Genomic DNA, 11,823 nt, shown 5'->3' with positions numbered 1-11,823 from the left:
TGGCCTAATCTCTCTACATTTTTATTACATTTATAAGGTCATTTATTAACTAATGGTTTCACGGTTTCTATTTAATCAAAATAAATACAATATGGAAAATGCCATGATATAAAATGTCGTAAAAGAATATGTGTACAATTATATGGACTGTTATTAAACAAGTGGTAGACACATAGAAATTACCGGGAAATCTAAAACCTTGGCCTGTAGTAAGTATTTTCCTGAACGATGTGTCCCCTCGAAGCCCTCGTGGTATGTAATTCGATTCATCGATTTCACAATTCAATCCTGAAAGAGTAATCAAGGGAACCAAGATTCAAGCGGTAATCAAAAGAATGTAATCTAGGGAGAAAGACCAGACATGGAAAACAGACATATACAACAAAGAACATAAAGTAACTAAAGTCATACAAACAAAGTAACAAAAGCATATGAGCAACTCGGACTCCACCGCTAAAAATAGGAGCATGGACCAGGTGCACCGGTAGGGTAAGCGTTCTCTACTTTTCTAGAAACCCGCCGAGTTGCTCATAAAAAGTCAAGTCCGTGGTAGATGAAAGAGAAAAGGAAAACTATGACACGTTGAACAAAAGTATATTAAAAACTTTCGAATAAACTTATGACAAAACAAACATATATCATATTTCTGATATTATGGCCTCAGTCTGTTTTATATGTATAATGCATATTTTTCACCATGGGTTTCCAACAGAATATATATGAAAAATCAGTCTTCTACATTGCTATCAAATTTTAAATTACATAAAATATTTTTAAATATTTGAAAAATAAAGATGAAAAACAATTGTTTTATGCCGTATCAAAATCGCGATAATGTTTGAACTCGGATTGGTACAACATATACTTTTAATAATCAATCTACAGGAATATTATTATCAAGGGGCAATGATGAAAACCAGTATTCGAGCGTAATCAAGGATAAAAAAGACACATAAAACAAAGAATAAGAGAATACATTGTATGAAATAATCAATATAAATAATCCATATCAGGTGCAAAACAAAAGGTTTGAACAAGTAAACAATAAAACTTTTTTGAGGTGGATTATCTTTCTTTGATTAGAGTATTTGTAAAGTTCATTTCCTTGAAAATTTGTATTTAAAGATTAAACAAAAACAGGTTGTAGTTTTATTAAATATGTGATGATGTAGTAGGATATGATATTTTTATGAATAAATATTATAAATGTGGATATTTGTTGATAGATGCATATCAGACTTTCATTATGACTTATAGGACTTTCAGTACTTTGATTTTCATTTAGACACTGTACATCCTGGGACCTTTATTCTCTCTGTTCTGATTGGTTGTGTGTGAACTCCGTTGTGAGTTACACTTTTCAATTTTTCTTTGAGGAGACATATTGAATTTCTAGTCTCACATTTTGTATTTACAGTTTCTATTTATCCTAGTTATGGATATTCATATCTAAAAGTTAGTTACATTTCTTATATTCTGTTCTAATGCGTTCTATTTTCTATAGTTTTATCTTTTGGTATGAAAGACATATGATTTTAAGAATGAATGCGGATATTCTTTTCATTGGTATGCAATTTTAGACTTAAAAGTATTTCATTGGTATAATAGTTACAGCACTTGTGATATAGCTATAACTATAATTAAAGATTCAGATATTCGATCTAGATATACAGAATATATTATTTTAATATTTATACTAGTGTTTTGTATCAAGTAATATTGGATACCGGTGCACATGGTCCATGCTCCCAGTTTTTAGTGGAGTCCGAGTTGCTCATTTGCTTTTGTTACTTTGTATGTATGATTTTAGTTACTATATGTTCTTTATTGTGTATGTCTGTTTTCCATGTCTGGTCTTTGTCCTTGGATTACATTCTTTTGATTACCGATATAACATTGGTTCCCTTGATTACTCATTCAACTATATAGATATAAAGACTTATTATTTAGATCCAGTAGTATTTAAATAATTTAGCTAACTGAGAGGAAGCCAGCTAAGCCCTGTAATTAGTTACATGGTAAGCTGTGTTTAGTTTGTGTGTATTTATTTACATGTGTATTTTGTTTAAATTGTCTGTGTTTCTTATTTGTCTTTTATTAACTTATTACTTTTCCATATGAGTGATATGATCTATGAGTATAGATCAGTGATATGAAGTGTTATATATTATAAGATTTTGCAAACTTATTCATTACCAGAAGTTGACTTGGTAGTTTTGGACATTGAATATGAGTTAAATACATTTAACATTTTCATAACGAGTGAATGTACTTTATGAATATACTTAAAGAATAAGATTGAAACATTTGTTTAAATATTATGACATATTTACAATTGATATTGTTTAAGGTTGGTATATACTTCTAAAAAAGCAGACAAGGAAAACAGACATACACAACAAAAAGAACATAAAGTAACTAAAATCATACATATAAAGTAACAAAAGCATATGAGCAACTCGGACTCCACTAAAAACTGGGAGCATGGACCAGATGCACCGGTAGGGTAAGCGTCTTCTGCTTTTCTAGAGACACCCGCCGAGTTGCTCATAAAAAGTCAAGTCCGGGGTAGACAAACGAGGAAAGGAAAACTATGACCCATTGAATAAATCAGTTTTCATGGTGCTGATGGATACACCACAACGATCCACGAATTTATGTAGCGTGGTTCACAATACTTGGGACCTTTAGCAAGGACCTTACCGAAAGATTTATTTTCTATGATGTTTAAAGAGTAATCATGGGTGACCAGAAAGATATTTGAATGAGGGTTTTTTGTAAGGAGAGTCAAGTGGTCTAGCCTTGAGGCCCTCAATCTAGGGTCCTACCAAAGCATTTTAAAAATTTTGGATGCAGTAGGTGAAGTATAGGAATATGAAATAATCGGTATTAATTTGTCTTTGAAATACGGGGTAATTTTGTTTGTGATGTTTTTGTGATGGAAGATGTTAGCCAAATTAATTGCATCTACACCTTTGTTGACAAAGGTAATGGAAGCAATGATCGTTTTTCTTCATCTAGACATTTAACATAAACTGGTTTAAAGAGTATGTGGAAACTAAATCAAAATGATCGCCACAAGTCTGTATAAGTTTGTTTGTTGTTTGTTGGGGTTTAACGTCCGAGCAGCAATATTTCAGCTATATTCAGACAATGAACATGAAATGGATGATAAAATGAACATGAAATGAAAAAAAAGGATGGGTCACAAGGATAATAGGGTTGACAAATTTTGATTGCCACTGGAAAAAGGGGGATGGGTAAGGTCGGGCAATTTAGCCTCCTGTGGCGGAGCGCAAAGGTTCCTACTCCTATCGAATACCACAGCAGGGCTCTTTAACGTGCAAGGAACGTGGCATCTTTCCCAACACGGTGCACCACTATGGTTTGCGGTCAGGTTTTCCGTATTATAGCCTGACAACCCCAGCATGTAACACGCCAGGGGTACCCCATTCCACCACCTGGGGCACACATCCCATTTGCTCTGTGGGCAGAGCGCCTAGCCCCCGGCTAGGTTTCTGAGCACTATTTAGTCGCCTTTTACGACAAGCTTAGCGCTGCTGCAGGCCTATTCTTTTAACACCCGGACCTGCACGGGGCTGTATAAGATGAGGTAGGTTCAGAAACAAGAGTGTCAACACTTGTTTTGTAAAGGGAGTGTAGTAAATGAGAGGTATAGAATAGAGTTTAGTTCGAATGTGAGTCCACGAGGTTTTTGTGTGAAAGGAAGGTCTTCTTTTGAGACATCATGCATCTTAGGTGATCTTTAGTGACTCCTTATCCGTCTTGGATTTTTGTCAAATGAATTAATCAATTACGTTATTGCAATATTGACTTGAAAGGTTTTTTATACTTTTAATGTTGTCATTGCATCCGTAAGGTATTGCAGTACCTAGTCTGCATATCCAAAAATCTTTCCCTACGAAAGCTTTTACTTAGGACAGAACTGTTCGTCGGATGATATATTTATTCAAGAATACCAACTTTCATAGAGTGGATTGAATAATTCTGTTGATTAAAACGTTTATAAGTTTTCGGGACTTTGATGGTATTAATTCCCGAACGATGACCACACATTCGTTTGTTAAATCGGTCTTGTGTTTCATCGACATTTACTAGACCGCATAAGTTGCACGCTAATCCGTAAATTAAGTTTATCGATTTTCAACTTAGGTCATAATGACTTCTTGTGTGAAAGGTTGTGTTCGTAAAGGGTACTAGTAAAAAAAGTCGTTTATTATAATGTTGCATGTTTTGCAATTATTCAATATTTTGATATAGTAGCTATATATATTGCTGTAGTCAAATATATGAATCATGGTTACACGTACATTGTACAGATATTTAGTGTGTAGTACACGTCAACCAATGGCAATCTTTTTGAGATGACTTAACGTTGCGAGATTGTCCTCATCTGTTAATCAATGTCGTCAAACTTACTCATTTAAATAGTTTTTTTGTTTGTTTGTTGGGGTTTAACGTCCGAGCAGCAATATTTCCGCTATATTCAGATGATGAACATGAAATTGATGATAAAATGAACATGAAATGATGATGAAATGAAACAGGGATGGGACACAAGGACAATGGGGTCGACAAATTTTCATTGCCACTGGAAAAAGAGAGAGGTGGGTAGGGTCGGGCAATTTCGACTCCTGTGGCGGAGCCCTATGGTTCCTATTCCGGGAGAATACCACAGTAGGGTTCTTTAACGTGCAAGGAACCTGGCATTTTTCCCAACACGGTGCACCACTATGGTTTGCGGTCAGGTTTTCCGTATTATAGCCTGACAACCCCAGCATGTAACACGCCAGGGGTACCCCATTCCACCACCTGGGGCACACATCCCAGTTGCTCTGTGGGCAGAGCGCCCTAGCCCCCGGCTAGGGTTCTGAGCACTATTTAGTCGCCTTTTACGACAAGCTTAGCGCTGCTGCAGGCCTATTCTTTTAACACCCGGACCTTCACGGGGCTATCTAAATAGAAAAACATGTTCTGGCAACGAAGTATTATCCACCCTTTGTGAAAGTAGACCTTCTAGAAGCTAAATCATCTTATGCTGATTCAAGTTAAACACCCGTCTTGAAATATCGTTGTGACGGGCGTTTCGACCGGCGATTAGGTCTTTTTATAGAATAGAATAGATAAAGCAGAATGAGAAAGGAGAAATGAGTTTACATGTATAATGTAGTCAATATACTCTGGTCAATAATAAGTTGTCCTTCTTACTTACAAAAATGTTTCATTTAACCTCAGTTTTGAGACTCAACATAACGTTTTCTTGTGAGACAGTGTTATTAAAGCAAAAATCATATGACAATATATTTTTAACTTAAATGTCAATCACAGAAAACTAAACTTCGGTAAGATACTATTCATTTATGCTATTGTAAGTTAGTTAACATGTTCGATATTGTTTAAATTTTAAAAAGGGAGGGAATGGTGTTGACCAATTATACACATTGGCATTTTAACAGTTATTGTTCACGTAACGAAAACATTAGAGCTATTGATTTTTTTCTAGAATGTTTATTCTTTATTATAGTTATATAATATCACTATCTAGTATTTTGATAAGCCGTGTTAAAGGTTTGACGTCTTTCCATTTTTTAACGTAGATGCAACTGTTTTATGGGATGTTTCACCATGCGCAGTTCCCATGCATCCTGACTTCATTATTTTGTTTGATGGCTACATTGTTCATGTAGTATGTTATATATCCTAAAGGTTTTCCGTCTCGATTTTCTTTCAATCTATTGTATTTGACATCTGTCTGCCTTTCTATCCTTATTTAGAATATTAGTTCTATTAAGGTATAAAATTTTCTATATTGAACAATATATGATTACAAAACTTTACTTTCAGAAGGGTATTCAACTCGTCTATGAAAAAATATTATTGCGGTGTGGGCTACATGAAATTATTGTTATTCGTGTACATACATATCTGTTACAGCGTGTAGATTGCGTCATGTTTAAGGTACATAAACTTCCATCTGTAAACATTTTTATTAGAATATGCACTTTGAAACCGCTATTGTTTGCAAACATTTCGGTCATTATTTCCGTATCTTCTATTTCTAATTGGAAATAATTTATTTGAATGTGTATACACATTTCATTTCCATTTTTATTTAATTGATCAATAATTCCCGTTCTTGAAAGGTTGATGGCTGGACGTCACATAAACAACGAACATTCTATGTATCGGCCACAGCATTGGTTATTCTCAATTACAAACATGACTGTAGTTATGCAAATGTTTATATATATATATATATGAAAGCAAATCAAAGGCAGAATATGTCATAATTTTGCAAATTAAAGAAATGGTTTTTTTTAAATACATTTTTGTTAGTTCTAGATCTATTTTTTTATCCGATACAAATATAAAACTCAAAGCCTTAACATATTATAAATGGTCTTCAAACCATGATATTAAGAACATAATACTAGTTTCTCCATCGGAGTGGTTCATTATCTTTAAAAAAATACAGAAAAAAATTTTCAAGAAAAATCGCGAACAAAACTAACCATACATTGAAAATCCATGTTTGTATCTCTGGGTAATAATGGTATGGTATAAACAAACCAAAACTCCGGGGATAGTATAGTCACTGAAGCAAAAGGTCTGACTATCAAACTGTAAGACTTTGTTTTAGAGGTGTGTATTTATCTTTGATAAGGGAATAGATGATGGTAAGGTTTGTTGCCATGAAAATTGTATTTGAATCCTTTATCAATATTGTTTTTAAAGCACAGGGTCTAGAATTATGATGTCTTATTGTATGTGTAGTAGACAGACGAGTGTTAAGACCACTTTAACTAAAGTCAGCTACTTGCTAACAGTAACGCTTCAGCTCATTACTTTGACACCCTCTAAAATAGAGATGTTATGTTTCGTATCTTGTTGTGTTAAGATGATTATGGTTTTGATTGTTTCAGTCTGAATAAGTCAATACGATAATAAGTTTGTTTTTCACCGTTTAAAACGAAAATGTTTCATTTGAAGCCCAATTACGTATAAGGTGTGATTTTTTTTTAAATAGTGGTCCCATCATTTTCGTATTTTGGTGCATGACCTTAACTGTTCTGTTGATAAGTGTTTTATCTAAGGATTTTACTAAAATTTTAAAATAAAAATTCACTGTGCAAAGTTTTAACAATAGGATCTAAAACATTTTTATCTTTGTTTAGAAATCTGAAGCATCGGCCAAATTGAAACATATATTGTATTGGAGGGTAAAGTTATATACAACGTCAAATTAACAACTGAATATACAATCAAATTTACTTACAAAGTATGAATATTTTAGAGTTATCTTTTTCCTTTTATGCTGTGGTAGAGTAACTCTGCAACTTTCAGCTATTTGTCTTTACGAAAATCTCAATGTTGCAATAATCGCAGTATAATTACCCATCATGGTATTATGACTTAATTGAATTAAATGCATTGCCAAGCACAGCATGGTGCAACTATAAATGTCAAACAAATATACATTTCTATATTTAAAAGACAAATTTATATGATTGGCACATTTATATGCTGGATAAACTAGTTATATGCTGGATAAACTCATGTGCTGAACACAGCCAAATTATGAAATAAAAACCTAGAAATCTGTTATGGAATTATAAAAAAAAGGTATCTTTTCTTCGGTCCATAAGGTTATGGAGTTACAAAACTGGCATAATTATTTTGGAGAATATTTCAAAATTAATTTGAAGATTATATCTGAAGGAAAAGGTATGCAATAGAATGTGTCATTACAAGCATTTCCCAGGTAGTGAAAGATTTTAAAACATTTAATAAATTTACTTCCCAAAATCAGGAATCATTCATACGTTCTAGTGACTTAAACACTTTCATTAACCTACCTTATTCCAAGTATTTTACCTTAATTGTTGTATACACTTCGACTTATTGCAATCTTCATGAGAAGAAGTTTTCTCTCACGTTCTGTAATAAACAAAACATGTCGCAACAAAGTGTAATTCAATCCTTGACAATCCAGAAGTTATTCCACCTCATTCTCATGCAAGTCTAAGACAATCCAAGATCTGTACATGAAAAAAATAGTTTTAACACAATTCTTAAAGAATACCATGGAAGCAATTTGTTGATATGAGAAGACATTTTCAAGATAGTATTTCATTATCGTCAAGAAGCTGCAATCTGTTCGAACAATGGTATGTCACTACCGTGGTTCATAAGGCTTCAAAACGTCTATTTGCCTGTCTTTGCTCTGATATAACAACTGCCCCGTGCAGGTCCGGGTGTTAAAAGAATAGGCCAGCAGCAGCGCTAAGCTTGTCGTAAAAGGCGACTAAATAGTGCTCAGAAACCTACCCGGGGGCTAGGCGCTCTGTTCAAAGAGCATCTGGGATGTGTGCCCCAGGTGGTGGAATGGGGTATCCCTGGCGTGTTACATGCTGGGGTTGTCAGGCTATAATACGGAAAACCTGACTGCAAACCATACTGGTGCACCGTGTTGGGAAAGATGCCACGTTTCTACCACGTTAAAGAACCCTGCTGTGGTATTCGATAGGAGTAGGAACCTTTGCGCTCCGCCACAGGAGGCTAAATTGCCCGACCCTACCCATCCCTCCCTTTTTCTAGTGGCAATTAAAATTATTCGACAGTATTATCCTTGTGTCCCATCCATCCCTTTTTTTTTCATTTCATCATCATTTCATGTTGATTTTATCATCCTTTTCATGTTCATCGTCTGAATATAGCAGAAATATTGCTACTCGGACGTTAAACCCCAACAATCAATCAATCGATATAACAACTTCTCACTGACCTAACCATGTCTATGGAAGATTGTGTCGTAATGTACTCTTCAATTAAACTAATTGCACTCGTCATGAGAAAATGTTTACTTCTTGGAATGGTCCTCATTATTAATCAATGCCGCCTTTACTAACTTCTCGTAACGAAAAATCATGGTCTTGCCACATAGTACGATCTAATCCTTTAAACGAATGAAATGGTCATATAGCAACTACCATGACAAATTTTGTTACAATTTAAGTCGGAGAAATACGAAACTTTAAAAGACGTAGTAATTCAATGGCAACAAGAGTTGAAGCAATTATATATTCTTAAGACGAAAATAATTCGAAGAATTACTAACAGAATACATATCTGCTATTAACTCGATATAATAAAAATTGCTCTTAATGTGATGATTTTAAAACTCATCATTCATATTTTCATGGTTTTGCTCTCGAGTATTTGAAGTCGTTGAGTCCTGCAATAATTGGTTTAAATAGTAAATATTTGTTTTAAATTTAAGAAAAACTTTACTACATAAAAAATATAAAAAAGTTCAGCACAACTGTTAAATAATAATTTGTAAATATGTTTTGAAAATATATAGAATACCCAATCAGCTCCCTGTATTTCCTTTTGGGTTACATGTCTGTAAGGTTGGAATGTAATGCAAATATGTGTAAAAGATCAAGATTCTAACAAAATAAAAATAGTTATATCTATTAGTTTTTACGTTTCGATCGCCGGTTACGTCATGTTTGTTCCGAGAACTAAATTTACTGTATTAATTATGTACAGCACTTATCAACCATAAATGCTGTCGCAATATTAACCCATTAGGTCCTCCTTATATAAATATTTACAACATTGTATATTTAACATAAGTTCTGGAATCATGATATACCGGGTTGTCTTATCCATGAAATTACGGGATGCTTGGCCATGCGTAGTTTCCTTACACCCTTATTTCAAAATGTGTTGCAAGTCAACAATATTCTCCTCGTATGTAGATAACCCTTCATATCAAGAGAGTTTATTTTCTTTGAAACTATTGTACTTATATCTACATATCTGTATCCATTTGTAATGTTAATTCTATAAAGATAAACTTTTTTAAACTAAACAGATAACATTAACAAAAGATTACTTCCGGTGGGTAAAACGGAACGTCTTAAAGAAACTTCACTTCCAGAAGGTAATTCGAATTTTTTGCTAAAAATATTACTTCTAGAATGTTATATAAGTTTCTGCCCTTTCTTCTGTCTCTCCAATCTTTCAATTTAGTATTGAAAAATTGATAAATAGATAAATAATTTCAATTCTGACTATATGGGACTTTTTTAACGGTTGAAAGTCACGCAAACAACGATCAACATTTTTTTTTAAATTGCATATATGACTGCTGCTGGTATTCGAATGCAGTTTTGATATGTAAATTCAAACAAATCAAAGTCTGAGACTATCATATTGTTTTATACTAATTTTCTCTTTAGTTATGCGTGCTTGTAAATATATTGACAATCGATAAAAATACGGAACTAAACAAATGACTTGTAGTCGATATCAATGACATAATTAGTCATATTTAAAGAAGTCATAGAGACTACTATGATGAAATATAACAACATATGTCTTCAGGTTGGAATGAACTAATCCTTTAGTTTGTTCAGAGATAAAGTTATCATTCTGATGTACGAAAGGAAAACTAAGGGAGCAAGGAATCGAACAGAAATCAAAAGAACACGATTAAACAGGGAAAAATAGACAGTCTCAACAAAGAACATGAAATAATGGAAAAGAACACGTGCAAATAAAATCAAATGAGCAACCCAGAATACACTAAAGCTTTGGAGCAAAGACTTGGTGCATTGGAAGGGCAAGCGTCATTTTTTTTCTAAAACACTCACCGAGTTGCTCACAAAATGTCACGTCTGCAGTAGACGAATGGGAAAAGGAAAACTTCTAAACTACTTAATCATCTTCGTACTGGTCAGTACATGTGCCTATTTCACTGGGGATCGCCATCTCTGTCTGATAGCTGATTTTTTTTTTTAATTTGACCACATGTCAATCCAAATTCTTTCATTTTCTTTTCTATATACTAGTATCACCCCGATATTTCAGCTACAACTATGTTCTTCTCCCTGCTTGTGTCCATCTTATAGCAATTTTTGGAATTGCTGTTGGTTCCATTTTGTTTACATGCCCAATACAGTTCAAATATCTGATCATCACTGATTTTGCTGTTGTTTCTAAGACATCAAGTCTGAAAGACGTCAAGCTTTGTTAAAATGTTTTTGGTGATTATATAAGATTCGGACCCATAAAATAGACTTCAGGGATGGTACCTTTGAAAATCCTGATATTTGTTTTGATGGTAATATTGATGACTTTCAGATGTTTCTCAGCTCGAAAGGTACCTCTCACTCTGGCTATTCTACTCTTCACTCCAGATACACAGTCTCCATCAGATGTAATCTTGCTACCAAAATAATTTTTTTTGTAGTTCTATATTTGTCTTGTTAATTCTTCATCACCTTGGTTTTTGCAACGCCTACGTGTATAACAATCTGTCCTCTATATGTCACTTGTTTCCGATTGAATACTTTTGAACCGATGGCAAGTAGTGCATTAAAGTTTACAAAGTCAAGATTTTCTAGGGACTTGACGAAAGGAAAGCTATGACACGATTAGCAAATTGAGTTCATGGTATAGATTGATACACCATAATGATCAAAGAACTGATGATGACTACCATACAACTGATGAATTTAAACTTGTAGCGGTTTCAAAAGATGATTTGAGTTATATGGTAAAATAATTATTTCGCAGGTACTTGTTCGAGCTTTTCTGTCCACCGCAAAAATTAATACCTTTACAGAAACGTATAATACAACAAATATAGTCCAATACAACAACCTTGGTATGTGTATAGCTTTTCCACTAACCACCGTTTCTGTATCTACAAACCACCGTTAAGTTTTATAACAGCACATATTATTTGTGTGTTTGTGTACCTTATGAGACATGTCCATTATGAACTAA

This window comes from Perna viridis, chromosome 1 (genome assembly GCF_037379345.1).
Source record: "Perna viridis isolate PV_CMFRI_1.1 ecotype Kerala chromosome 1, ASM3737934v1, whole genome shotgun sequence".
In the NCBI taxonomy this organism is placed as follows: domain Eukaryota; kingdom Metazoa; phylum Mollusca; class Bivalvia; order Mytilida; family Mytilidae; genus Perna; species Perna viridis.
This window is presented reverse-complemented; position numbering follows the sequence as displayed.